Below are 25,544 nucleotides of genomic sequence, written 5' to 3'. Positions count from 1 at the left end.
GGGAAAGCGGCGGGGAGGGGGGCCGGACCCCCACCTCCCTCACCTGGGTCCCCTCCTTCTGGCGCTTCCCCCTCCTAATTAGCAGCAGCTTGATGAGCGGGCAGGAGCGGGCCTTACTCACCTACTTCCTGCGTTCCAGGCGATGGCGCATAGCGTCATCGTCACCTGACGCTGGTCTCCACCTTCTCCACCGCCCACTGTGCTTCCTGATTTGCGGAAGCACAGTGAGCGACAGAGAGACCAGCGTCACGTGAGGATAACGTTATGCGCCATCGCCTGGAGCAGGTGAGTAAGTCCTCCCCGCCCGCTTCGCTAAGCTGCTGGCTGCTGCTAATTAGGAGGGGGAAGCGCCGGAAGGAGGGGACCCCGCCACCCCACCTTCCAAGCTTCCCTCATACCGGGGGCACCTTGGCTACACCGGGGGCCACTATGCTACACCGGGGGCCACTATGCTACACCGGGGGCCACTATGCTACACCGGGGGGCACCTATGCTACACCGGGGGCACCTATGCTACACCGGGGGCCACTATGCTACACCGGGGGCCACTATGTGTACACCGGGGGCCACTATGCTACACCGGGGGCCACTATGCTACACCGGGGGCCACTATGCTACACTGGGGGCCACTATGCTACACTGGGGGCCACTATGCTACACTGGGGGCCACTATGCTACACTGGGGGCCACTATGCTCCACTGGGGGTCACTATGCTCCACTGGGGGCCACTATGCTACACTGGGGCCACTATGCTACACTGGGGGCCACTATGCTACACTGGGGGCCACTATGCTACACTGGGGGCCACTATGCTACACTGGGGGCCACTATGCTACACTGGGGGCCACTATGCTACACTGGGGGCACCTATGCTACACTGGGGGCCACTATGCTACACTGGGGGCCACTATGCTACACTGGGGGCCACTATGCTACACTGGGGGCCACTATGCTACACTGGGGGCCACTATGCACACTGGGGGCACCTATGCTACACTGGGGGCACCTATGCTACACTGGGGGCACCTATGCTACACTGGGGGCACCTATGCTACACTGGGGCACCTATGCTACACTGGGGGCACCTATGCTACACTGGGGCCACTATGCTACACTGGGGCCACTATGCTACACTAAACTATACTGGGCCACTATGCTATACTGGGGCAACTATACTAGCTATACTGGGGCAGTGGCGGTGCCAGGGGGGGTGGTTTGGGTGCTGAAGCACCCCCAGCGTGAACTGCTATTCGGCGTCTAATAGACGCTGTGTCAGTTCACTGACAGCAGCAGCCCGCAGCTCCAACAGCGGCAGAGCAGGGCTACAGTAAAATGGCGTCCGAAGCCCTGCTCTGGAGACGGAGTCTGCAATGCAGGGCTTCGAGCGCCATTTTCCCGTAGCCCTGCTCTCAGCGCGGGAGTTTCAGTTGCTGGCTGGCTGCAGAGGATCGTGAGAGCTGCGCGCCGGACGGAGGCCGGGACAGGAGGTCTGCTGCTGCTTCAGGTGAGTAAACTTTTATTTAATTTATATTAGCAGGTGTATCGACTGTTCTGGCCAGGTCTGCTACATGATTGAAGTGTTTTCTGGCAGGTTGGCCACATGATTGCATATATTTTCTGGGCAAATCTGCCAACATGATTGCATGTATTTTCTGGGCAAATCTGCCAACATGATTGCATGTATTTTCTGGGCAAATCTGCCGACATGATTGCATGTATTTTCTGGGCAAATCTGCCGACATGATTGCATGTATTTTCTGGGCAAATCTGCCGACATGATTGCATGTATTTTCTGGGCAAATCTGCCGACATGATTGCATGTATTTTCTGGGCAAATCTGCCGACATGATTGCATGTATTTTCAGGGCAAATCTGCCGACATGATTGCATGTATTTTCTCCGGGCAAATCTGCCCGACATGATTGCATGTATTTTCTGGGCAAATCTGCCGACATGATTGCATGTATTTTCTGGGCAAATCTGCCGACATGATGGAACGTGTTTTTTGGGCAAATCTGCCCGACATGATTGAACGTGTTTTTTGGGCAAATCTGCCGACATGATTGAACGTGTTTTTTGGGCAAATCTGCCGACATGATTGAACGTGTTTTTTGGGCAAATCTGCCGACATGATTGAACTATTTTCTGGTCAAATCTGTTCACATTACGTGTATTTTCTTGAGAAAACCTGAACAATTATGTGAATTTTCTGGGGAAAGGCCCACTGTCTTTTGTGTTGCCACTTTTAAGGGGAACCCGAGGTGAGAATAATATTGGGCTGCAATATTTATCTCCTTTTAAGCAATACCAGCTGCCTGGCTGCTGTGCTGGTCCTCTGCATCTAATTCTTTCAACCATAGACCCTGAATAAGCATGCAGCAGGTCAGGGGTTTCTGACAATATTGTCAGAACTGACAAGATTAGCTGCATGGCTTGTTTCTGGTGTAATTCAGTTCACTACTGCAGCCAAATAGATCAGCAGGGCTGCCTATTGTTTAAAAGGAAATGAATATGGCAGCCTCCATATCACTCTTATCCCGGGTTCACTTTAAATTAGTTAGCTCTGCCCTCATCCGGTCATGGCCACGCCCATTTTTCCGCCGCGGCGCGCAATGCGCGCCGCATGTTATAGCCGCACCCATTTTTTGTTAGCTATACTGGTGCCACTATACTATACTAAGGACAACTTTAGGGGGGGAGCGAGCCTACACCTGGCATTACCCGCCGTGTCACGTTTAGCATGCCACATTTGCTGTTTTTTGGTTTTTTTATGGGGGGGGGGGGGTGTCTTTTTAATACCCAGCACCGGGTGTCAAATGCCCTAGGTACGCCACTGCACCCACTCGATCAGCGTCACCGGCTCACGTGACCGTTTCATCCTGTTTGTCTTTCCTCAGACGTATCTGTAATGCGCACGTATATATATGTACATATAGAGGCGTGCTATGCACACGGGTTGTAGGATGAAGATATCCTTTGCACTCAATCATGCTGTCACTGCTACTATGGATCTGTAAGTGGGCCCGAAGATAATTCATATACCTTTCAGAGCTGTCTTAAAAAGGAGTGCACTCCAGGACTGCCTACTACATACATATATGGCATAGGTGCCCTTTCTTGCTATCCATAGTGGTTTTAATGGGGTATTTTTAAATGTTAGTGATGTTTTTGTACGCAGTAATGATTAATAAAATGCTAATGAATTATATTTAACCGATGGCCTTGTGCTCCCTTATCCCACATATTAAGCCAAGAGAAAAAGTAGACAAGACAAACAACATTTATATCACGCTTTTCTCCTGGCGGACTCAAAGCACCAGAGCTGAGGAGGGTGGAGGGTAGCAGCTGTCCCTTAACTAATTAGTGTAGGCAGACAAGTGAGTGAAATGGCATAAGGACCTTGCTTGGAGGAGGGAGGGCGGGCCTCCAGCAGTGAGAGCAGTGTGTTTGGCAATAATGTGCCTGCTGACTGATGTACAGGGTCAAAGTTTTGCTCAATAGAGCATTAGGGGGTGAATCGAACTTCCGCAAAAGTTCGCCTGCTGCAGGCGAACGCGAACCCTCCCATAGTTCGCCTGGAACCGTTCGCCGGCGAACAGTTCGCTACATCTCTATGGAAGATTACAGCTGGGGAGGTGCCTGCTGTACTCTTGCTGGAAGAAATTGTGCAGAAGAGTTCATGGAGAGGCAGGTGATAGATTTACTCTTCTCATTACTTCTTGTGGTTAATAAAACAGCCATCCAGACAATATGGAATAGCGACCATTTCTATCCAAACCGAGCACGTCTGTACATTCCCTTCATAGACCAAGCCAGCACCGACAGTAACCCTTTACGTATGGTTTGAGGAAAGCCTCACGTTGATTTAGCTGATCTAGCTACACCTGCAGTGTGCACAAGGTTGAAGTCACGGAGACAGAAGCCACAGCTTTACCTGCGGGAGGCTCACTGCCAAGGGAGTGAAGATCTGACCCATTCACCTCCAGCATCCCATGAGGAAGGGTCTGGGTACTTGCTGTAGTGAAGGTCTGTTGGTATTCTGGAGAATAGGATGGGTCCTCTCCAATCCCCATTTCCTTGCGTGGTGGAAGCGGAGCATTGACTTTGAACACCTGGAAAGCAGCATGAAGAAAAAAAGAAAAAAAAACCTGACTCAAGTGTTCAGGAAAGACTCAACATGTATATTTACAGGTACACAGGCTATAGAAGCACTAACAAGGCCATACAGCCGTGGGTATAAAAAAAAAAAAAAAGAAAGAAAGAAAAGGTTTGTAGTTACATTGCAAGCACTAGAAACGACCCATGGGTGCCAGTGGCTGAGAATCCTTGCTTATGTATAGATTTTATTTTTCCAGAAAGCATAGTAAAAATGTGGTGCAGCAGCTGAATGCAAACTACCGCTTAAAATCAGCTACAAAAACAAAACCTTCCCCCTATAAATACAGGCAGCACCCGTCTTACAAACAGGTGTAGTTCTGGGAATTTGGGAGTCCTGTGTTAAACGTAGATAAATCATTTACTACGGACAACTGTTGGACAGTGTGAACTTTTGTTTTTTTTGGATGGGGTGTCAAAAATAAAACAAAAAAATAAAACCATTTGAGAACTATGCAATCCCATTGGTTTTCCCTTTGGCGCTCAGGGGTCAAACAAGGCCTGTGGGCCAAATCCAGCACCCCTACACCATTTCACATGGCCCTCAAGAGCTTCAACTACATGATCATAAGCAGTAAAAGGAAAGGAGGAAATTAATCCATGCTGTATACTTTTGTACACACGTGGTCTTTGACATTTCCATGGAGACAGAAGGCCATTGCAGATGCATGCAATTTGTTGGCTTGTACATATGTGGTGTGTGCACATTTTTTCTCTAATTACATGCACCTTCTCCATCTCCTGTTGGAATTTGTCATTTAGGTCTACCGTTTGCACACATTCACAGCACACATTAAAAAAGCATGGCATCTTTGCCCTACTCAACCATACCTCAAAAAGCTGTGAGCAAGTATTCTTTTTAAGGGAGGCAGCAGTTCGCTGTTTGGAGCTACCATCCCTCCACTGGCCTGGGTATCCCACAATACACATGTAACTACAGTTTGCTTTAAGCAAATTTGTGGAATACAGTATCGAGCATAGGTAGCCAGTGGCGTAGAAAAGGAGCTGTGGGCCCCGATGCAAGTTTTACAATAGGGCCCCCAAAGCGCACTATACATAATTGATACGGCACACAAAAACCTGCCAATGGCAACTCCAGTGTCAGAGGGGATAGGGAGCTGTTTGTTAAAGGGAACCTGAAGCGAGGAAAATTTAAAATAAACGTGACGTAGCTGCAAATGAATATTACATACTTCATCACCCGTTCCTCTCAGAAGCCCTCTATTTTCTTCTTACAGTGATCTCTTTCAGTTCTGACAATATTTTGTCAGAACTGAAATATACCAGTTGCTGTTAGTTATATTTCAGCAGCTGTCAGTTACAACTGAATGAGCAAGGTAATATCCATGTTTCCCTATGGCTGAAGTGGGTGATATTACAGTTTAACAGTGTGCTGACCAGGAAGCGGTTAGGAGGTAATGGACATTATTAAAATGGAGGACAGAGAAATCCATTGATCACAGTGGAGAAAGCTTGAGAAGTAGACTACACAGGAGGGAAGTATGACCTGTGTATGGTTATTTTGACTTTATTTTCAGTTCTCTTTAAAGAGGAGCTGTTAGATATAGGGTCTCAGAGAAAATAAACACATATATCAGTAGCTAAAGATTGGCTGTACTTACATTACATATGCATTTCACTGTCCACGTTTGGATTTCACAGAATTTGTATATAGTATATGCAGAGATAGATGCTCCTGACAGCTCATGGCAGGCTCCATGTTTGTGAAGCCAAATGTGTCGTCATGTCCTGCCTGCTTCTGATCACAGAAAAGCTGGTACTTGAACAACACGGTGTGCAGTGAATATTAATGAGTCATGTGGCTAGGAACAATAGCTGAGTCCTGCAGTGTACTCTGCCCCGAGATTTATCAGTGCTTCGCGCTGGACTGATTAGAAGCTCCTGTACCGTCTCATTAGCAGCCGAGGGGAGGGCCCCAGAATGCTTTGCAGTTTAGCTGCGGCTTGCGTCTTTATGGGTCTATAACAGACTTTAAGATAAGCACACATCAAAGGTAACTGAAATGTTTATCTTCACTAATGGCTTTTGAGCTTCCTTATAAACTGTTTAACACAGGAGAATAGAGGTTTAAATTAGCTTCTGCAGCCTGACAGTTACTCTTTAAGGATTACCACTATTCAAAGTTTCTATGGAAGTGATTATTATGAGCGCAGGACCAATACAGAGCTAATACTGCGGTTGAGGGAGGGGGCCCCTCTTGCAAGGACCCCAATGCAGTTGCAACCTCTGCACCCCCTATTGCTACGCCCCTGCAGGTAGCCGCTCACCATTTCCTCCTTTTACTGCAGACGACAGCATGCTACCTTCCAATCCAGAGGAGTGCACCAATGCAGGGAAAAATGTCAGATACAATACTTGACATTTTCAGGGTGCCCACAGTGACACTTCCCCACTAAAGTTTAACATGGCCCGCAACTAAGGGCTGGAGCACACCTAAAAGCGCTAGCGTAATCTTAAACACTCAGCGTTTAGAAGTGATTTTTCTAAGCGATTCTAGGCATGTGCCTAGTGATTCTCTGAGCGTTTTGGCGTAGTCTATTTTTTGTACAGTAAAGCTGCAAGTGTAGAGCATTTGTAAAACAAACACCACATTGCGCTGGTGTGATCTCCCCCCCCCCCCCCCCCAATTTCTCCTACATAGTTAAGGTCTGGTATCTTTCAATGGACAGCTGAAGAGAGGTATATGGAGGTTAATATATTTCCTTTTAAGCAATACTAGTTGCCTGGCTTCCTGCTGATTCTCTGCCTCTAATACTTTTAGCCATAGACCCTAAACAAGCATGCAGCAGATTAGGCGTTTTACATTGTCAGATCTGCCAAGATTAGCTGCAGGCTTGCTTCTGGTGTGATTCAGACATTACTGCAACCAAACGGATCAGTACGGCTGCCAGGCAATGGGTATCATTTAAGAGGAAATACGGCAACCATTGTATTCTCACTTCAGTTATCCTTTGAGCAAAATAAACCATGCCAGAAGTTAGACAGAACATGTTAGCTGCAGTATAGTGTTAAACACAGTGAGCAGCAGTATAGAGGTACATAATACAGTACAGGGATCAACCATGCTGTAAGCAGAGACATAGCAATAGAGGATGCAGATGTGACCGCACTAGCGGCCTTGGACCAGAGGGGCTCTCCATTCACCTTATTAGCTTTTCATTGGTGCTATGCTGGTAATGAACACCTCCATATGTATGAATTGCATACTGGTAATCCCTAAACTACTCTAAATACACCTCTAACACTGCAGCTGTCCTTCATAGGTTTTGGGGCTCAATATCAATTGAGTGCTTGGGGCCCCATATAAAACTTGCTGTCACGGACGATTGCGGGGACGCAGGCGCGTCCTGGAACCGCCCGTGAAGAAAAGAACGATCGCACTCGATTCCTGCGTCGATTGCGCTTCAAATCGGTACAATCTGGATTTATTGTGTAGGAGGTCTGCAGTCCTTTTCTTAGCAAAGAGAGCACCATTCCAAATGCTGGTTGGCTCTTTTGATATGCTAATGAGCCTGGGCCCAGAGAGTCCCTGGCTTCAAGCTGTGCTGATGGCCCATCCATCAGGTATAAGGTGACAAACACCATGACAGAACCAAATTTAGAGTGAGGGAACTCAGACACTCCGACTCCTTTTCCCAGCAGGGAGCCGACATGTGGCTTGCTGCTGCCAACTTCAAAGAACCTTTGCCTGGGAATGACCTGGTATAAATCCCAGGGGTCTCTCATATTCCATAAATTGCTATATGTATCATATTTTCTGTGTTGCCAGGCTGGCAGACCCTCCAAACTAACAGAGCAGGTAGGGCCCTGCCTGGCGTTGGTTCTGAGCACATTTCAGAACCTTCTGAGGTAAAGACTGCCCGTTAGGCAGTCCAACAGTGCCCTAATGGTACCACAGGAGTCCCACCCCTCATGTTTGGTATCAGACTGCTGGGTACATCGAGGCAGATCTGGAAATATTAGTAAATCTGCCCTGACCTGTACGGTTCTGTGAGATAGAGCCCATATATGGGTAGATATGATTTCTAGCCCCAGTACAAGAGGAGGGCTCATCTCATCTTTGAAGGAGGTGTATAGCTCCCCGCCCTCACTCCCTCCTACTGAAGCAGGGGCATAAGAATGGCTGAGGACTAAAACTCAGTGTCCTCCACACTGAACGATCTTGCACTCATCAGATGCCAGCTTGAGGATATGCTGGCATCCACCTGGTCTGAACTCTGAACTCTGGACTTTGAAACCAAGGACTTTATGATTCTTCCCACAATAAGGACATCTTTCCAGAACTAAGTATTTTTCTCCCTTCTTTTATTTTTCATACTGGCTATTACTGTTTTCATAATTGTTGATTTTCATAATTGTCTGTATATATTAATTATTTATATTGCGTGAATAAACAACTTTCTCCAAGTCATTCACTTTCCGCTACCCTGCTTATCAGCACACACAGAAATGAGCCCGGGTCTCTGAAGATACGCTACTGTTTGTTTGTTGTTGGCTAGACAGGATATCGTGTGTTTAACCGTTTTATTCGCAGGATTAGTCAGTCAGTTAGTGGGCCCCACGGTCCCATAGTAACCGCGGTGGTGGCAGTTTACTCTGAACCAGTGGGTGACGTTGTAATCACCCGTGTCTCACAGGCTCCCTTCTGAGCTGTCTGCGGCTAATTCTTAACGGTTCCTGCGCATTGACTGCGACCAGAGTTCGCACGATCTGTGCGCTGGCATCGTTTAGAAGGCTAAGTGCGGTCAGCCACTGAGGGCTCCTGTGACAGTGTTAGGCAGCGGTTGGATCTGTGTTGTGCTGAAAGTATCTGCGATAGCGCTAGCGCTATCGAGAAACGAACTAATTCGTTGGTGTAGCTGGAAGGCAATATATTTTTTATATATACAGAGAGACTGTGTAGCCAGTACCCCTCCCCAAAGTTTTATTTTATTTGGCATGGAAATGTCCGGGAACTACCAGAACATGTGCCTAGCAGACCTGGAAAATCTTTGCGAAGAGAGGGGCATTGGCATCCTCCGCAAGACAAAACGGGACCTGATAGCAGACTTGTCCAGATGGGATGCCCAGCAACTGCGGGAGCCGGGAGTGTCCGCTGAGGTGGATACCAGCCCATCTGACAATCAAGGGGAACCAGAGGCTGAAGATCTTAGGCGTACAGAGGTTGAGCATCCTGCGGGCCCTGTTGCAACAGTTACGCCAGAGACTGTCAGTATGGACCCCAATCCCAGAGTTTCTGACATTACTCGCCCGGAACTGGCCAGTACTGGACTGTCCATGGGTGCTGACCCGGTAATGCAGCAGGCATTACAAAAGCTGATGGAGACTGACCTGGACAAGTACATGCAGTACATGGAAGCACGAGAGGAGCGCCAATCTGCCGAGGCGCGGGAGAGACGACAGCATGAGCTCAACATGGCAAAGGTTCAACAGGCCAGCCGGAGTTCACCGCCCAGCCTCCCTGCTGAAGGAGCTGCAGCACCCGTAAGTGCAAAATTTAAATTTGCTAATATTGAAAAAGACACAGACATTGACTTGTTTTTGCGGTCTTTTGAAAAAGCATGCCGTCAGTATCGTCTGTCCCCAGACCAGTGGGCCAGACATCTGACACCTTTGCTGCGCTACAAAGCGCTTGATGCCTTCGCAGAATTGCCTGCGGAGAAGGATAATGATTATGCTGCTATAAAAGACGCTATCATTACTAAGTACCAGCTGACGCCAGAAGCCTATCGGAAAAAATTCAGGGCCTGGCAGAAAAAGCCTTCTGATTCGTACCGAGATGTGGTCAGCAGCTTGCTCACCACACTCCGCCAGTGGACACTAGGCCTCACCAAAGGGTCTTATGGCGTCCTGGAGGACTTGATAGTCCTGGAACAATTTCTGAACATTTGCCCTGCTGATGTACGCCAGTTTGTGCTAGAACGCAGGCCGGCTTCAGCAACTGTCGCTGCAGACCTTGCTGAGACTTTTGCAACTACCCGGGTGGCTGATACCCGCAGGACTGTCCCATCCAGCTGGAGAGGAGGTCAGCCCAATACCTCGACAGACCCTCCTGCCCCTGTGAGCCGTCCGCCACAGAGGCCACCCAGCGCAGCTGCTGCACCCAGGCCTGCAGCGCCTGGAGAGGTCACCTGTCACTACTGCCGCCAGCCCGGACACATGAAATTCGACTGTCCGGAGCGGAGACAGACACCACCAGCACCTGGATCATCTGCATCACCTGCACCTCACCCACAGCAGAGGCAACCCGCCAGCGAACCACAGCCTGGATCATCCGATTTTGTCCTGTTTGCCCGCGGAAAGGAAATCCGCGACCGAACCGACCAGCAGCAACTTGTTAGAGTGAACGGCAAAGTTGTCACCGGATTTCGAGACACCGGAGCTGACATCACGTTAGTTCACTCACATCTTGTGCCAAAGGAGAGCATCAGCTCCAGCCGATCCCTTGCCCTTACTGGAGTAGAAGGCACCCTTTTTCACATAGCCCACGCCAGAGTGAAGCTGGATTGGGGAGTGGGAGGGGTCCACGAAAGGGTTGTTGGGGTTATGAAGGATCTCCCAGTCCCTGTGTTGCTAGGGACTGATTTGGGCAAGCTTGTGTCCTACTATGAACCTGCCACGACCGCCTTGTCGCTCACGGAAGGAGACGGACTCTCCACCCACCACCAGGTACTTTATACACTTGGGGGAGCACCAGGGGGAGGTGGGTTGAATGTGCCCAGTTCAAGGGTACCAGGTTCAATAGTGCCTGCTTCAAAGGCACCTGAGTTTGATGTACAGACTGTCTGTTGTGATGATGCTGTAACTGTACCTGAGTTTACTGTACAACCTATCTGTAATGAAAAAATGTCTATACCTGTCAATATCATTACTGCATGCAATGATGATTTGAGTACTGTCCGTCTGTGCCATTCTGACAGTGTACCTGTGCTAGCAATACTGCGCAGCTGCACTGCTCAGAACCCGAGCTCAGAACAGGTGGAGGGGGTTCCGGCCTCCTCCCCCTCCTCTGACCGCAGGGATGAGACCTTTCAGCCGCTGGCCTCGTGTGACATGAGCCAGTTGGCTGAAACTGACAGCGCCATATTCGCAGCCGCACTACAAAGTGACCCAAGCCTGGAGGTGCTCAGGAAGCAAGCCGCTGAGCCCCTCGCAGACGGGGCCGCTTTCAAGGTGTACTGGGAAGGTGGGAGACTGTACAGTGAGTCTGTACAGCCCCCTACAGGTAGATCCCACGCGGATACCAAGTGGCTTGTGGTCCCGAGTGCGTTTAGGGGACATGTGCTGAAATCCGCACATGGTAATCCTCTGACCGGGCACTCGGGTGTCCGCAAGACACTCGCCGGTATTCGGAAACAGTTTTATTGGCCCCGGATGAACAGGGATGTAGCCAACTACTGCAGGGCATGTGCCATCTGTCAGGAGCTGGGAAGGTCCAGGGATTCCCGCGGGGTTCCCTTGGGTCCACAGCCACTCAGCAGGGGAACCCTGCGTGGGCTGGCTGTTGACCTAACCAACCCACTGCCCGTTGTCCGCAGTCCCGGCAGACACCACGTCCGACTGCAGTGGCGCAAACGCCCTGTCCAGAACGGTCCATGTTGGGTCAACCCTGAGGGTAGCAGACCGCGACCGGTCCAGGGGAACCGAGCCACAGGCTCCAATAGGTTTTCCCGCCGTACCGGCAACTCGAGGCCCGTCAGCCAGGTTAGCGGCGCCGCCACACATCTTGCGGATGAGTGGCTAAGCCACGGACAAGGGGGGGGGGCTGTCACGGACGATTGCGGGGACGCAGGCGCGTCCTGGAACCGCCCGTGAAGAAAAGAACGATCGCACTCGATTCCTGCGTCGATTGCGCTTCAAATCGGTACAATCTGGATTTATTGTGTAGGAGGTCTGCAGTCCTTTTCTTAGCAAAGAGAGCACCATTCCAAATGCTGGTTGGCTCTTTTGATATGCTAATGAGCCTGGGCCCAGAGAGTCCCTGGCTTCAAGCTGTGCTGATGGCCCATCCATCAGGTATAAGGTGACAAACACCATGACAGAACCAAATTTAGAGTGAGGGAACTCAGACACTCCGACTCCTTTTCCCAGCAGGGAGCCGACATGTGGCTTGCTGCTGCCAACTTCAAAGAACCTTTGCCTGGGAATGACCTGGTATAAATCCCAGGGGTCTCTCATATTCCATAAATTGCTATATGTATCATATTTTCTGTGTTGCCAGGCTGGCAGACCCTCCAAACTAACAGAGCAGGTAGGGCCCTGCCTGGCGTTGGTTCTGAGCACATTTCAGAACCTTCTGAGGTAAAGACTGCCCGTTAGGCAGTCCAACAGTGCCCTAATGGTACCACAGGGGTCCCACCCCTCATGTTTGGTATCAGACTGCTGGGTACATCGAGGCAGATCTGGAAATATTAGTAAATCTGCCCTGACCTGTACGGTTCTGTGAGATAGAGCCCATATATGGGTAGATATGATTTCTAGCCCCAGTACAAGAGGAGGGCTCATCTCATCTTTGAAGGAGGTGTATAGCTCCCCGCCCTCACTCCCTCCTACTGAAGCAGGGGCATAAGAATGGCTGAGGACTAAAACTCAGTGTCCTCCACACTGAACGATCTTGCACTCATCAGATGCCAGCTTGAGGATATGCTGGCATCCACCTGGTCTGAACTCTGAACTCTGGACTTTGAAACCAAGGACTTTATGATTCTTCCCACAATAAGGACATCTTTCCAGAACTAAGTATTTTTCTCCCTTCTTTTATTTTTCATACTGGCTATTACTGTTTTCATAATTGTTGATTTTCATAATTGTCTGTATATATTAATTATTTATATTGCGTGAATAAACGACTTTCTCCAAGTCATTCACTTTCCGCTACCCTGCTTATCAGCACACACAGAAATGAGCCCGGGTCTCTGAAGATACGCTACTGTTTGTTTGTTGTTGGCTAGACAGGATATCGTGTGTTTAACCGTTTTATTCGCAGGATTAGTCAGTCAGTTAGTGGGCCCCACGGTCCCATAGTAACCGCGGTGGTGGCAGTTTACTCTGAACCAGTGGGTGACGTTGTAATCACCCGTGTCTCACAGGCTCCCTTCTGAGCTGTCTGCGGCTAATTCTTAACGGTTCCTGCGCATTGACTGCGACCAGAGTTCGCACGATCTGTGCGCTGGCATCGTTTAGAAGGCTAAGTGCGGTCAGCCACTGAGGGCTCCTGTGACACTTGCACTTGGCCCACAAGCACCCTAACTGGGTTTAATCTTTCCCTTATATAAAGGCAGGCAGTTCCCCAAAACTTACAGTCTGCATCGCCTGGAAGGGTGAGGTGTGAGCAGACACTGGGGTGTTCCTGGTATACAAGGGGGTTTCCACCTGCTGGAGCTGCAACAGTGGTGAATTGGTCGGAGTCTTTGGAGACTGCAGTTGGCTGCAAGGCAGATTCACTGGAGTCTACAGCGGAGACCAAAAAAAAAATAAAATAATTTACAATTTGAAGTTACTGTTCATTAACATTGCAACAACTCCAGCATTGCACAAGTACAACAAAAGTATTGACACGGTACAAAAATTGATAAAACAGCTCGAAGTCCAGAAAAATAAATAAAACCAAGGTGCACTGTACCACAGTATGGTGACAAGCAGCTGGTATTCCTTGCGCTAGAGCCCCAGGTTCAATCCCTAGCTTGGACACCATCTATGTGGAATTTTTAAGTCTGTCCTGTGTATGGGCTTTCTCTAGGCAAGGGATGTCGAATTCCACTCCTCAAGGGCCAAGGTACTCACATTTCTGGCGCAGTTTTAACTGATGGGACTGAAACAGGAAAGCTCCTCCTCCTCCATTTTTTTCAAATGAATGCAGCTATTGTTGAGCGTAATAGCTGGTGGCGCTTGGGCAGCAGCACCTTGTAATGTGTTCCCTGGCAGTGGAGAGGAGACAGACAGCAGGAGGTAATATAACAGCAGGCTGCGTGAGGAGGATAAGTGTGTGGCAGACTGGCAATGGCAGCAGGCAGGAGGGCAGGCAGCGAGACATAGTAGGCCCTGGTACCTAGCGGTGGTTTCAGGGCCGTAAATACACAGCATGAGGTTCCAGACAGCGGTCGTGAAGCCCACATTGTGTCCAATACACAATTGGGACAGCACAGTTTTCAACCCGGACACCTCTGAAATTTTTTTTTTTTCAAATGAATGCAGCTATTGTTGAGCGTAATAGCTGGTGGCGCATGGGCAGCAGCACCTTGTAATGTGTTCCCTGGCAGTGGAGACAGACAGCAGGATGAAATATAACAGCAGCAGCAGCAGCAGGTGTATGTGTGTGCCAGTCGTCACTTCATGTCCCCCCTCTCGCCGACAACAGGGGCCATGAATTCGCCTTCCACCCAAGCCTGGTTCATTTTGAGAAACGTCAGTCTGTCCACAGTCTTGTGAGACAGACGAGATCGCTTCTCAGTGACGACTCTACCGGCTGCACTGAAGCAACGCTCTGACAGTACGCTGGAAGGGGGGCAGGAGAGCACTTCCAGGGCGTACTGCGCAAGCTCGCTCCAGATTGGCAGGTGCTTGACCCAATACTCCATGGGATCAACAGGGGCCACGCTGTCAAGCCCGCTGAAGGACCCCATGTAGTCAGCCACCATGCGGGTCAAGCGCTGCCTGTGACTGGAGAAGGATGCTGCTGCAGGCACCTCCTCTAGTCCTTGGCAGCTCTACACTCATGTAGAGCTCTTGGGTCAGAGACAGCAGGTCTGTGGTGCACGAGCGCTTGCTGCTGGTGGATGCAGGCACCTGCTGCTGCCTCTGTGCTGGCTGGACAGTGGGGGTGGATGGCTCAGGGAAGGCTTTCTGCAAGCGCTCAACAAGGGACAGCTGCAAATCCCTCGTTTGTTGCGCACGGTCTCCTCCTGCAGGCAGGAACTGGCTGAGCTTCCCCTTCAGACGTGGGTCCAGCATCATGCAGATCCAGATGTCCTCCCTCTGCTTCATCTGGATCACCCTTGGGTCCTTGCGCAGGCACCTCAGCATGTGCGCTGCCATTGGGAACAGTCTGGCCACATCTGTTGGCACATCATCGGCAGCCCCAGAGCCGACATTGCTGTCCTCCTCTGCCTCCTCCACCTCATCCTCTCTCCACCCCTGAACCAGTCCAGCTGCGCTCTGCTGCTCCCCCTCATCAGCAGCAAGGTCAGGGACCTCCACCAACTCGAGCCCTCCTCCTCAAAGGTGGCCTGTGAAGCTGCCTGCAGCTCCTGCTGGTCCAAGGCTGCCGCTCCCTCTTCCACCAGTGCATACAGGGCCCTGTCCAGCACACCCACCAAGGGGACCCACTTGCACACCATTGCATGGTCCCTGCTCAGCATGTTGGTGGCCTGCAGGAAGGGTGCCAGGACTGAGCACACCTGCTGCATGAGCCCCCAGTCCTCCGTGGAGATGATGGACAGGAGGTTGGTGGCGGCACGCCCAGTTGCAGTGAGGGAGGCAACTGTTGCTCGTGCAACGTACTGGCTGACAGCCTGCCTCTGTTCAACCAGACGCTCCAACATCGCCAGGGTGGAGTTCCAGCGAGTTGGAACATCGAGCATGAGCCGGTGCTGTGGCAGGTGCAGCTCCTTCTGCACCTCTTCCAGGCACGCCACAGCTGCAGGCGAGAGTCGGAAGTGACGCACAACCTTCCTTGCCGCCTCAAGGAGACGGTCCATCCCCTGGTAGGTCCGCAGGAACTTTTGGACTACCAGGTTCAGGACGTGCGCCAGGCAGGGGATGTGGGTCAGGTCTCCCCTGCTGATGGCAGCAACCAGGTTTGCCCCATTGTCGGACACCACCTCTCCAACTCTGAGGCCTCTGGGGGTCAGCCAATTCCTCTCCTGCTCTCGGAGTTTGGCCAGGATGTGGTTCGCCGTCAGTTTGGTCTTCCCCAGGCTGACCAATTCAAGCAGCGCTTGGCAGTGGCGGGGCTTCACGCTGCTACTGAGGCGGGGGGTTTGGGCTGGTGTGGCGGAGGATGGAAGCGGATCAGAGGAACCTGCTGCTGTTCCGCTGACCCTGCATGGTGGCACCACCCACTGCGTTGTTGGTTCTGCTGCTGCTCTGACAGTGCCCGATGCTGCTCCACCCTCCTCACCCCCTTCCACCAAGCTAACCCAATGCGCGGTGAAGGACAGATAGCGGCCTGTCCCAAACCGGCTGCTCCACGAGTCCATGGTGACGTGGACCCGTTGACCCACCGCGTGCTCCAGCCCTCTCCCGACTTTGGCCATCACAGAGCGGTGAAGTGCAGGGATGGCCGTGCGTGCAAAATAATGTCGGCTGGGGATTGGCCAATCGGGGGCTGCACACATCAGGAGCGCACGCATGTCGCTCCCCTCCTGCACAAGGGAATAAGGCAGGAGTTGGGAGCACATGGCCCGTGCCAGCAACCCGTTCAGCTGACGCACGCGACGGCTGCTGGGAGGCAGAACCCTGACCACCCCATGGAAGGTGTCGCTGAGCAGGGTCTGGCGAGCTCTTTTGCTGGCACGGGAAGCAGTGGAGGGAGCAGATGAGGCCACTGAGGACTGGCTGCCAGAACAGGCCTCAGTGTCGGCGGCAGGAGTTGCAGAGGGAGGAGGAGCAGTGCGTTGCTGATGCACTCCTGCTGCCGGCAGCTTCGCAGTGGTGGCGGGTCTGCCACTGCCAGCTTCCTTAAACTTCACGAACTCCTCATGCTCGTGAAAGTGTTTGCCTGCAAGGTGGTTGACCAGAGAGGTGGTGCCAAACGAAGAGGCCTCCTTCCCTCTGCTGAGCTGCTTGCGGCACTGGTTGCAGGTGGCATACTTGCACTCCAAATATGGAAGGGTGAAAAAATTCCATATTGGGGAAAAAATTCCATACTGGGGAGGTGAAGTTGCCCCTTCGGCTGGAAGGTGCTGCTGCCGCTGGTCTCCCTGTGGTGGTTGGGGGAAGGGGGGGGGTTTCTTGGTGCGGCTGGTAACAGCACTGGCAGAACTCGTCTCCTGATCAGCACGCTGTGTGGCCTGCATACCACGCCCACTTGTGATCCTGCCCATGCCTGCGATGCTGATCCTTCTAGCAAGGTCCGCAGACGCATCCTCCTCCTCAGAGCTGATGACATCCCCACTCCCAGGACCTGGCAACCAGTCTGTCCTTCACAATGTCATCATCCTCCCCTCCACAAACATGTCCTGCTGGGATCCCCCAAACTCCCCTTCTGCATGCTTAGGCGGATGGACAGTCACCACTGTCTGACTGTCCAAAGCATCATCCCCCAAAGTGGCCATCAGCATTCCTTCCTCCTCCAATTCTGCCGCAACAGCACTCCATAACCCCGCAGTGCTTGGGGTTAAGAAGGTGCTGAGTGACAGGGTGCTGATGTCGCCCGCTGGGGCTGGAGAACTGCTGCACTCCTCCTCCTGCTCCCCAGGCAGTGCTGGGTGGCTGCTGCTGCTCTTGCGAACAGGAGTGGTGGCGGGGGTGGAGGACTCGGTTCCAGAGCTAATGGTGGCCTGCTCATCCACCATCAGTTCCACCACAGCGTCTGCATCCTTCTCAATAGGACGGCTACGACCTGGTGGTGGGAGGAACATCTGGACCACACGCTGCTGCTGCGTCTCTGAAGCGTGACTCCCAGCTGTTGGGCGGCCAAGGCGTCCACGGCCAGTGGCTAATGGCGGAATAGCCACTGGTGCAGACGCAGAACTGCGCATGGTGGTGGCGCGGCTGCCACGCCCACGACCTCTCTTGGCAATGCCCTTGCCCAGACCGCGGCTGCCAGTGCCAGACGTATATCTTTAATATTATACAAATGAAAAAAAAACAAACGTATGTATGTAAAGGCGGGTGGGACAAGTGGGGTACTTTAATGGGTTGGGACTGGTGGTGGTGGGTGTGTGAGGTGACGGACAGGTGTACTCTACAGCAGAGATCGGTGTAGCGCTAACGAGAGAGTGCGCACTGCGCACACAAAGACCCTAGCTGACGCTGACTGACGGTGTCAGACTACAGTACAATTCAGCTAAGACACAATAGAAGTAGTGTATATAAAAAATAGGAGGACGGGTGTAGCACTAACTGGAGGGTGCTGACAGCGCAGATGTGCACTGCGCACAGAAAGACCCTAGCTGACGCTGACTGATGGTGTCAGACTACAGTACAATTCAGCTAAGACACAATAGAAGTAGTATATATAAACAATAGGAGGACAGGTGTAGCACTAACTGGAGGGTGCTGACAGCGCAGATGTGCACTGCGCACAGAAAGACCCTAGCTGACGCTGACTGATGGTGTCAGACTACAGTACAATTCAGCTAAGACTCAATAGAAGTAGTGATATATAAACAATAGGAGGACGGGTGTAGCACTAACTGGAGGGTGCGTGCGCACGCACACTAAGACCCTAGCTGACGCTGACTGACGGTCCCTAAACACAGACTAGAGTACAGTGAGTGAGTACACACAGTACTACTACTAACTAAACAATAGAAGAATCGAGCTAAATAGTAGAACAGGTGTGACTAGATTACTGAGAGGCAGATACAGCCGGACAGGTATAGCAGTAAAGCTGGCCCTTGCTAACTACAAAATAGTACAATATTCTATCTAACACAGAAGTAGTAGTACAGGAGTAGAGTAGGACAGGTGAGAGCACAGGTAAGGTAGAGACTAGAGCACAGGTAAGGTAGAGACTAGAGCACAGAGCAGGGCAGGCACAGGGCCTAGCTGCTGGCTGCAGGCCTGCAGCAGCACCAGTGACAGTCTCCCTCCCTAGTCCCTAATCACACTAACTAAACTGCCTAAAATACAATCTACCTACAATACAAAGCAATACAGTTGAATATCAAGTGTTGGAGTGTAAAAACTCTAGGTTTAGAGCAATGGAAATGCACTTGCACACAGACAAAAAGCACTGGAGCAGTTCTCTCAGTACAATCAGTCAGTAAGTCGCAAGCAGGACAAGTGAGGCAAGATGGCGTCCGCTATTTATAGAGGGGGGCTTGGCCAGGCTCCCCCTCTGATTGGCTGCAGTCAGAGGGCTGGGAGCCCTCTGATTCGCTTGTGAGGACTCGAGGTGACGTCTGTCGTGACGCTATCCGAGCTCGTGACGCTATCCGAACTCGGATAGCTAGGATATCTCCGGATAGCTGCTTGCTATCCGAGTGCGCTCGGATAGCACAGCCCGGATAGCTAATACTATTCGAGCTCGGTATTCGAGCTCGGATAGTGAAAAAAGAGCTAGGATTATCCGAGTACCTCGGATATCCTAGCTCTGATGAGCACCACTACCTGAGCCTGAAGCACTGAATGCTCCTGGGTTTTTAAAAAATATAGCGGAAAATCAAGAGCCGAAGCTAGAAGAATGCAGAGAAGAGTCTAGACTCACCAGGTTCCTCTCAGGCAGTGGATCCGGCAGACGGGGACTTGTCACGAATGCCTGCTCTGCAATTGGTCTCTCCAAATCACGGACTGGAGAAACTGGAATCTACCAAAACCAATCCCAACATACTATTAGATGAATCTCCAAACTCTCTCCTCTTATAGTAGCATTTCAGTATTAGGGATGATCAATGATATGCAAATTCCAAGTTTATGCAAATGTATGTCTTATGCCACTATATGCAGCTTCAAAAAGGACCAATTAAGTCCCATCCAGGTTTAAATTGGTCAAATTTCAAGCTGCTTATATTTGCATGCACATTTACATAAACTCAGATGTATTTGCATATCATTGCTCATTCCTATTCCGTACATACACTGCATGTCAATTACTGCCAACAATTATGGTGTGCAATAATTATCTTATCTGATCTATTTCAGCACCCAGCAAGCAAAGAAATGCCCATTAAGACCTCTTAGATTCAATTTTCCAAATTTGTTGCTTTCCTAGCACCTGTTTGCTTGCTAGACACTGAAATATAGTTAAGTTAGGGGCCTTTACATTTTTATGGGGTTACAGAGCTTGCAACTAGAGCATCTGGTTCCCAGGGGCCCATAATGGGACCTCCAGTCACTGCCTTAGCAGTTTATGTGTGCTTAGTGGTAATTATCACCTCCGTCTGTGCCTTGAATAGTTACAATCGTTACCAAACCACTCCTTTTCCTCTACTTATACCTCTCATAAAGTGGCTCTCCTTGGAAATCTGCTTTTGTTAGTCTAAACCATGTGATTGTTAGACACGGTGCTAGGAGAGGTGCCAATGGCTGCATAGCTACACCACTGACCAAGGGGAAAGCTAAGTGAGAAGCCAACAGACCTGCACCTATCAGTATATCTGAGCTTGCCATATTACGGTATGCTGCCTCTTTACCATCCTGTGCCCAGTAGATACTGACTGGAAGGTGGAAGCCTGGACACCGATAGATGCAGGCTGGAAGATGCTAATGCTAATAGCAGGAGTAGGTGTCCGGCATGGAGGCACATGGACAGGTACGGGCTAGGAGGGAAAATACTAGTGGCTTTTACACCTAGTATACATGTTTTTGCATAGCCAGTGCTGCCAAAGTAAGCGAGAAGCCATTTAGACTAGATGGATGTTTACCATATGGGCAGTATATATAAAATCAAGTATAGAGTCCTGGGAACACAACCTAGACAAAAAAATATATATATAAAAATTATACACACACACACACACACTATCCCTAAAGTAAGCAGTTAAACTTGTTTCAAAAGTAGAATATTGGCCATACAAATCATAATCGGGTACACTGTTTTGAGTCCTAAGGTTTTACATTTCAGTGCATCAAAAAAAAAAAAAAAACACCCTGATCTTTGTAGGCCTAATGGAGATGACATAAGTACAAAGAGTGCACCGAATTGTTCAGTAGCTTATGGAACCACCCCTGGCTGCCATCAGTCTCACATTTGATGACATTTGGTCCACTCTCCTGTATACCAAAGTATTCTAGTCACAGGCAGCTCCCCTAAAAAGGACAGACACCACCTACTTACATTTACAGGAGACCTCACGGGGGGATGGAAGGCCAGCAGGTTCTGTTACAGGACAGGAGGCTTCATGCTTTTGCTCTAATGAAGCAGGTGGTGATGGAGAAGTCTGAAATTTGAACAGAGTGGTTTCTATATGTAAAACAGTGTCAATGTACAGCTGTAGGACAGACCATCTATTACTTGAGTACCACCTCAGTCTGCCACAAATTCTAAAAATCGCGACACGCAATCCATATAGTCAATCACATAAACCTGTAATAGAAATAGAAAAAAAAAAGGGAGGTAACCACTTAACCCTGGCTCCCATCCACAGCGGTGCTTTATATAAGCAAGCAGTCAGCAGGTACAACCAGGGGCGTAACTAGAAATCACTGGGCCCCCCTGCAAAAATTTGGATGGGGCCCCTTCCGCCAACCTCCCCCCTCCCCTGACACAGTCATTAGAACAATTGTGCAGAGAATAGAAAGCTTTTTCTCTCTGTGTCCAGACTCCTCAAGCATCACTACAGTACACAGCTCTTGAGGAGGGGTAGCTGTGAAGGAATGACAGCAGCACTGTACACAAGATCCTGCTGGACACTGAATAGGGACTGCCTACAAATCTTTGTCTACAAAACTTTGTAGGATTCCTTATCAGTGGCTGAGCAGATGCAGTCATTAGAAAAACTGTGCATAGAGCAGAATGTTTTTTCTCTCCTTGTCCTTAGTTGTCAGTCTTTTAGGACATGGCCCCCTGTGGCTTCTGGGCCCCCCTGCGACTGCATCCCTTGCAGGGTCTATTGTTACACCCGTGGGTACAACAAGATCTGCAACTCACCGGGAGGTAAAATATGAGCCACATTTTCACATCACAGAAAGACAAGAAAGGCTCATTTTTATGCAAGGCAGCCACATAATCTACATTGGATGCTCCGGAAAGCAAGAGTTATTGCATAGTCTAGGAATAGAGATGATCTACTTCAAAAAGGTGGAGCCAGATCTAGAGTTTGCCACACCTCACAGGAATAGGATTGGAATATCCCTATACCGTAATTAAATAATGTTTGATTTAGTGTACTGGTGAAACTCAGATATGAGCAACAATTTCTATCCTATCCTACAATCTATTATAATCCCCTTCCACCTCACAAAACACCCAACAGTGGGCTGATAAAGATTTGTTATTTCAACATGTAACTGCTTATGTCACCACTCTTCCCGACATGTTACTTATAGTGCAAATAGTTTTTCTATGTGACAGTTCATATGTTGCATGATTTGCATGTGATGTATTGCAATTTATGATGTGATGCAATATACTGCCAAATTAGGCCTTTATGCCTGAGGATAGCAGAACACTTTAGGGGTGCTTCTCACACTTCATGCAACCAATCTAGTGTAGTGAAAATGTTTTTCACCTCGTGGTAACTTGTCCAAACTTACTTTTCAAGGGATTGATTGAAAGGAGTCTATTGTCCCACTAGGGAAGGAGGAGATTTGCATTGTAGGCAATTTCATGAGGCATTCTGGATACTGCAGCTTGGTACCAGAGTGCCAATAAGGCTTGAATGCCTCATAGGATCTTAGGCCACATACAGACATCAGACCATAGTCTTTGGAAAATGAAAGATCACAGACCAATCTTACCACCCTTCCTGTAGTATAAGAGCCATACTCTACACAGTCTTTTCTATGGAGCTTAACTCCACATCAGGAAAAAATCTTGGCAAGATGCTGCACACACAGATGCTGTACAGACACAAAAGATCAGTATCTGCAAAAGATCTGTTCCTGCCAAAAATCCATTCCTGCAAATTGCAATGATAGTCTATGAGATCTGCAGATCATCATACACACATGATTTAACTGACATTCATCTGCAGATCTGCAGATCTGAAAATCCATCCTGGTGGATTTGATCTGCAGATGAATGTCAGTTAAATCATGTGTGTATGATGATCTGCAGATCTCATAGACTATCATTGCAATTTGCAGGAATGGATTTTTGGCAGGAACAGATCTTTTGCAGATACTGATCTTTTGTGTCTGTACAGCATCTGTGTGTGCAGCATCTTGCAAAGATTTTTTCCTGATGTGGAGTTCAGCTCCATAGAAAAGACTGTGTAGAGTATGGCTCTTATACTACAGGAAGGGTGGTAAGATTGGTCTGAGATCTTTCATTTTCCAAAGACTATGGTCTGATGTCTGTATGTGGCCTTACTCTACTGCACTGACATTTTGGCACATTCCCTTTTAAACTTGTCATACAGGAAAGAGGCAATTCCTCTCAGGGACTGGCTCATAGTGAGAATTTGCACATACCAAAATTTGGATATATATTTTACCTGTCAGTGAGTGGAGTTTGCTTTAAAGTGGACATATACTGAATGGTCTTCGCATTGTTAATATTGCACAAACTGGTTCCTTTAAGCGCCAATGAAACTTAGCATAATGAAATTAACATGCCTTTTATAAGATGAACAGTGATAAACCATGAACGTGTGTCCCCACTTGCCCATATTAAAACTGGACCAATGAGGCAGTGCAATGCTGGCGAATATGCATGCATAGTAGCTTACAATGATATTAAGATTAAAAGCATGGCTTCTACCACTCCTTGAGGAGGAAGGTTGAATAGCAAGCTGGCCACTTTTTCCCTCCCTTATGCATACATCATGATTTGTTGTTGACGGGAAAAGGAAATAAAGCATGTGCTGCACTCATTCTTTACATAAAGTACTAGGTGCTATGTATTTTAGTCTTGCTGCATATGACCATCTGTACTGGTCAGAGTTTGGACTCTTCCACAGGTAGCTGAAGGCAATGAAATCACCAGCGTTTACCTTAGCCTATATACCAGCCAGGTGCTTGCTAATAGTCTGTGGCCAGGTTGTCTCCCTATGGAGTAGCATCGAGCACAGGGATTGCTGTCCTCAGACGCAACACACGCCACTGGGTAATTCCATCATGTGTCAAATGTGTGACGTGGTGTCACTAAATGCTGCCATTCAGCTACAGCCAAATGGTGCTTGTGGCTGGCAGCCGGAGGGCTGAACTGCCCAAGTGTGCAGTTCAGCCACCCATGGGAAAGAGGCCTCAACAGAAAAGCAGCTTTGGCCCATTCTTGCATCATTTGAGGTGTAAAAGTGTGTCGCATCTTACTGTTCTCTTCCAGACAGTTTGGCTTACCTGCTGAGGTTGAAGCTGAGCTTCCTGGCTTGGCAGAGGATCAGACACTAGAAATAATTACAGAAAACTTTACTCTTTGGTTTAATGGTTAATCTTATGTGAAGAAGAGGCAGAGAAGGGGGAGATGCCTGTAGGCTTTGGTGGGGCGTTCCAGTGTGAGAACCACAAAGTATTATTAAAAAGAAAACCGCAATAACGGGAGCCAAATAGGTCACTAACAAAAAACAAGGTGTGAGATAATGTTATACTTATAAAGGTAGGATGCTAAAGGGGCAATCAACCACATGTAGCAGGTGGAGATCACAATCCCTTCTCCACTGGGGGATCTCCAGGGATAGCTAGATTTGAGGTGGTCGCACTCTTGGGGAAAAAAAAAAATGAACTACCAGCGGCAGAGCCACTGTAGACCACAACTTCCCTGTAGGGGGAGGAAGTAGGGGAGTTAAGCTAGCACAACAAGGGTAACGAGGCCCCCAGGATAAAATAAAACTGAGCGGTGGGCTTACCTCTTACTATGGTAATCAATTTGCAAGGCAAAAATAAGTTTATTAGCACTGGCTGAGTGTTAGCCAGTGATACTAAACTTTAACTTGCACATATTGTGTCATCCTTAGAGGTAAGCCACCTCTATATTTTTCATTAATGGTTTTTAACTCCATTTTATTCTGGGGACCTCTTTACCCGTATGTCCAGTCTGAGGGAAAAAAGCCATGTCCAAAACAGCCAAGAGGTTACAATAAAGAATTAGAGGGGAAGTCATACACAGTTAGGTCCATAAACATTTGGAGAGGGACTTATTTTTGGTTCTGTACATAATCACAATGACTTTTAAACTAAACTCAGATGCAGTTGAAGTGCAGACTTCTAAAAATGTGAGGCAACTAAGGCATTTTTTAAAGCTAACTTGCAGAAGAAAAAAAATCGTGAGATAATTTATTGTATGTGTAGTACGAAAAATTAACAGAACATTCAAGTCTAATAAAAAAGTTATTAAAAAAGCTGTATAACTAAACCACCACCTCAACCTGTCTCACCATTTGTTTAAAAACGGACCTGAACTTCCTTTATGCAACAGCATAACCAAAGAAAAAACGCGTTATAGCTGATACAAATCCTGTAATGAATCTGCAGTGTCTTTCTGCTTTCATGAAAGCAGACCTCAAATTAGCTGCTTTGCCATGGCCAAGGAGATTCCTGAGCTGACAGCTGAGGGATAAAATTACAGGGGTGGTTAATCTCAGATGAGTGGGGAATGAGACAA

The 25,544-nt window shown here is 49.0% G+C and overlaps 1 long non-coding RNA gene across 1 annotated transcript; it reads right to left on the bottom strand.

Moving 5' to 3' along the window:
• Window positions 1-3,938: 3,938 nt before the first annotated feature.
• Window positions 3,939-24,330, bottom strand: LOC137543924 (uncharacterized). The gene is made up of 5 exons (XR_011025662.1): window positions 24,284-24,330; window positions 21,120-21,222; window positions 19,551-19,649; window positions 13,478-13,627; window positions 3,939-4,113 (listed from the first exon to the last, which is right to left on the bottom strand). It is a non-coding gene; the product is annotated as an uncharacterized lncRNA (long non-coding RNA).
• Between the last annotated feature and the right edge of the window lie 1,214 nt (window positions 24,331-25,544).

The sequence above is a fragment of the Hyperolius riggenbachi genome, unplaced genomic scaffold, assembly GCF_040937935.1.
Source record: "Hyperolius riggenbachi isolate aHypRig1 unplaced genomic scaffold, aHypRig1.pri scaffold_480, whole genome shotgun sequence".
In the NCBI taxonomy this organism is placed as follows: Eukaryota; Metazoa; Chordata; class Amphibia; order Anura; family Hyperoliidae; genus Hyperolius; species Hyperolius riggenbachi.
Note: the sequence above shows the minus strand (reverse complement) of the source record. Positions and strands in the feature narration are given on the sequence as shown.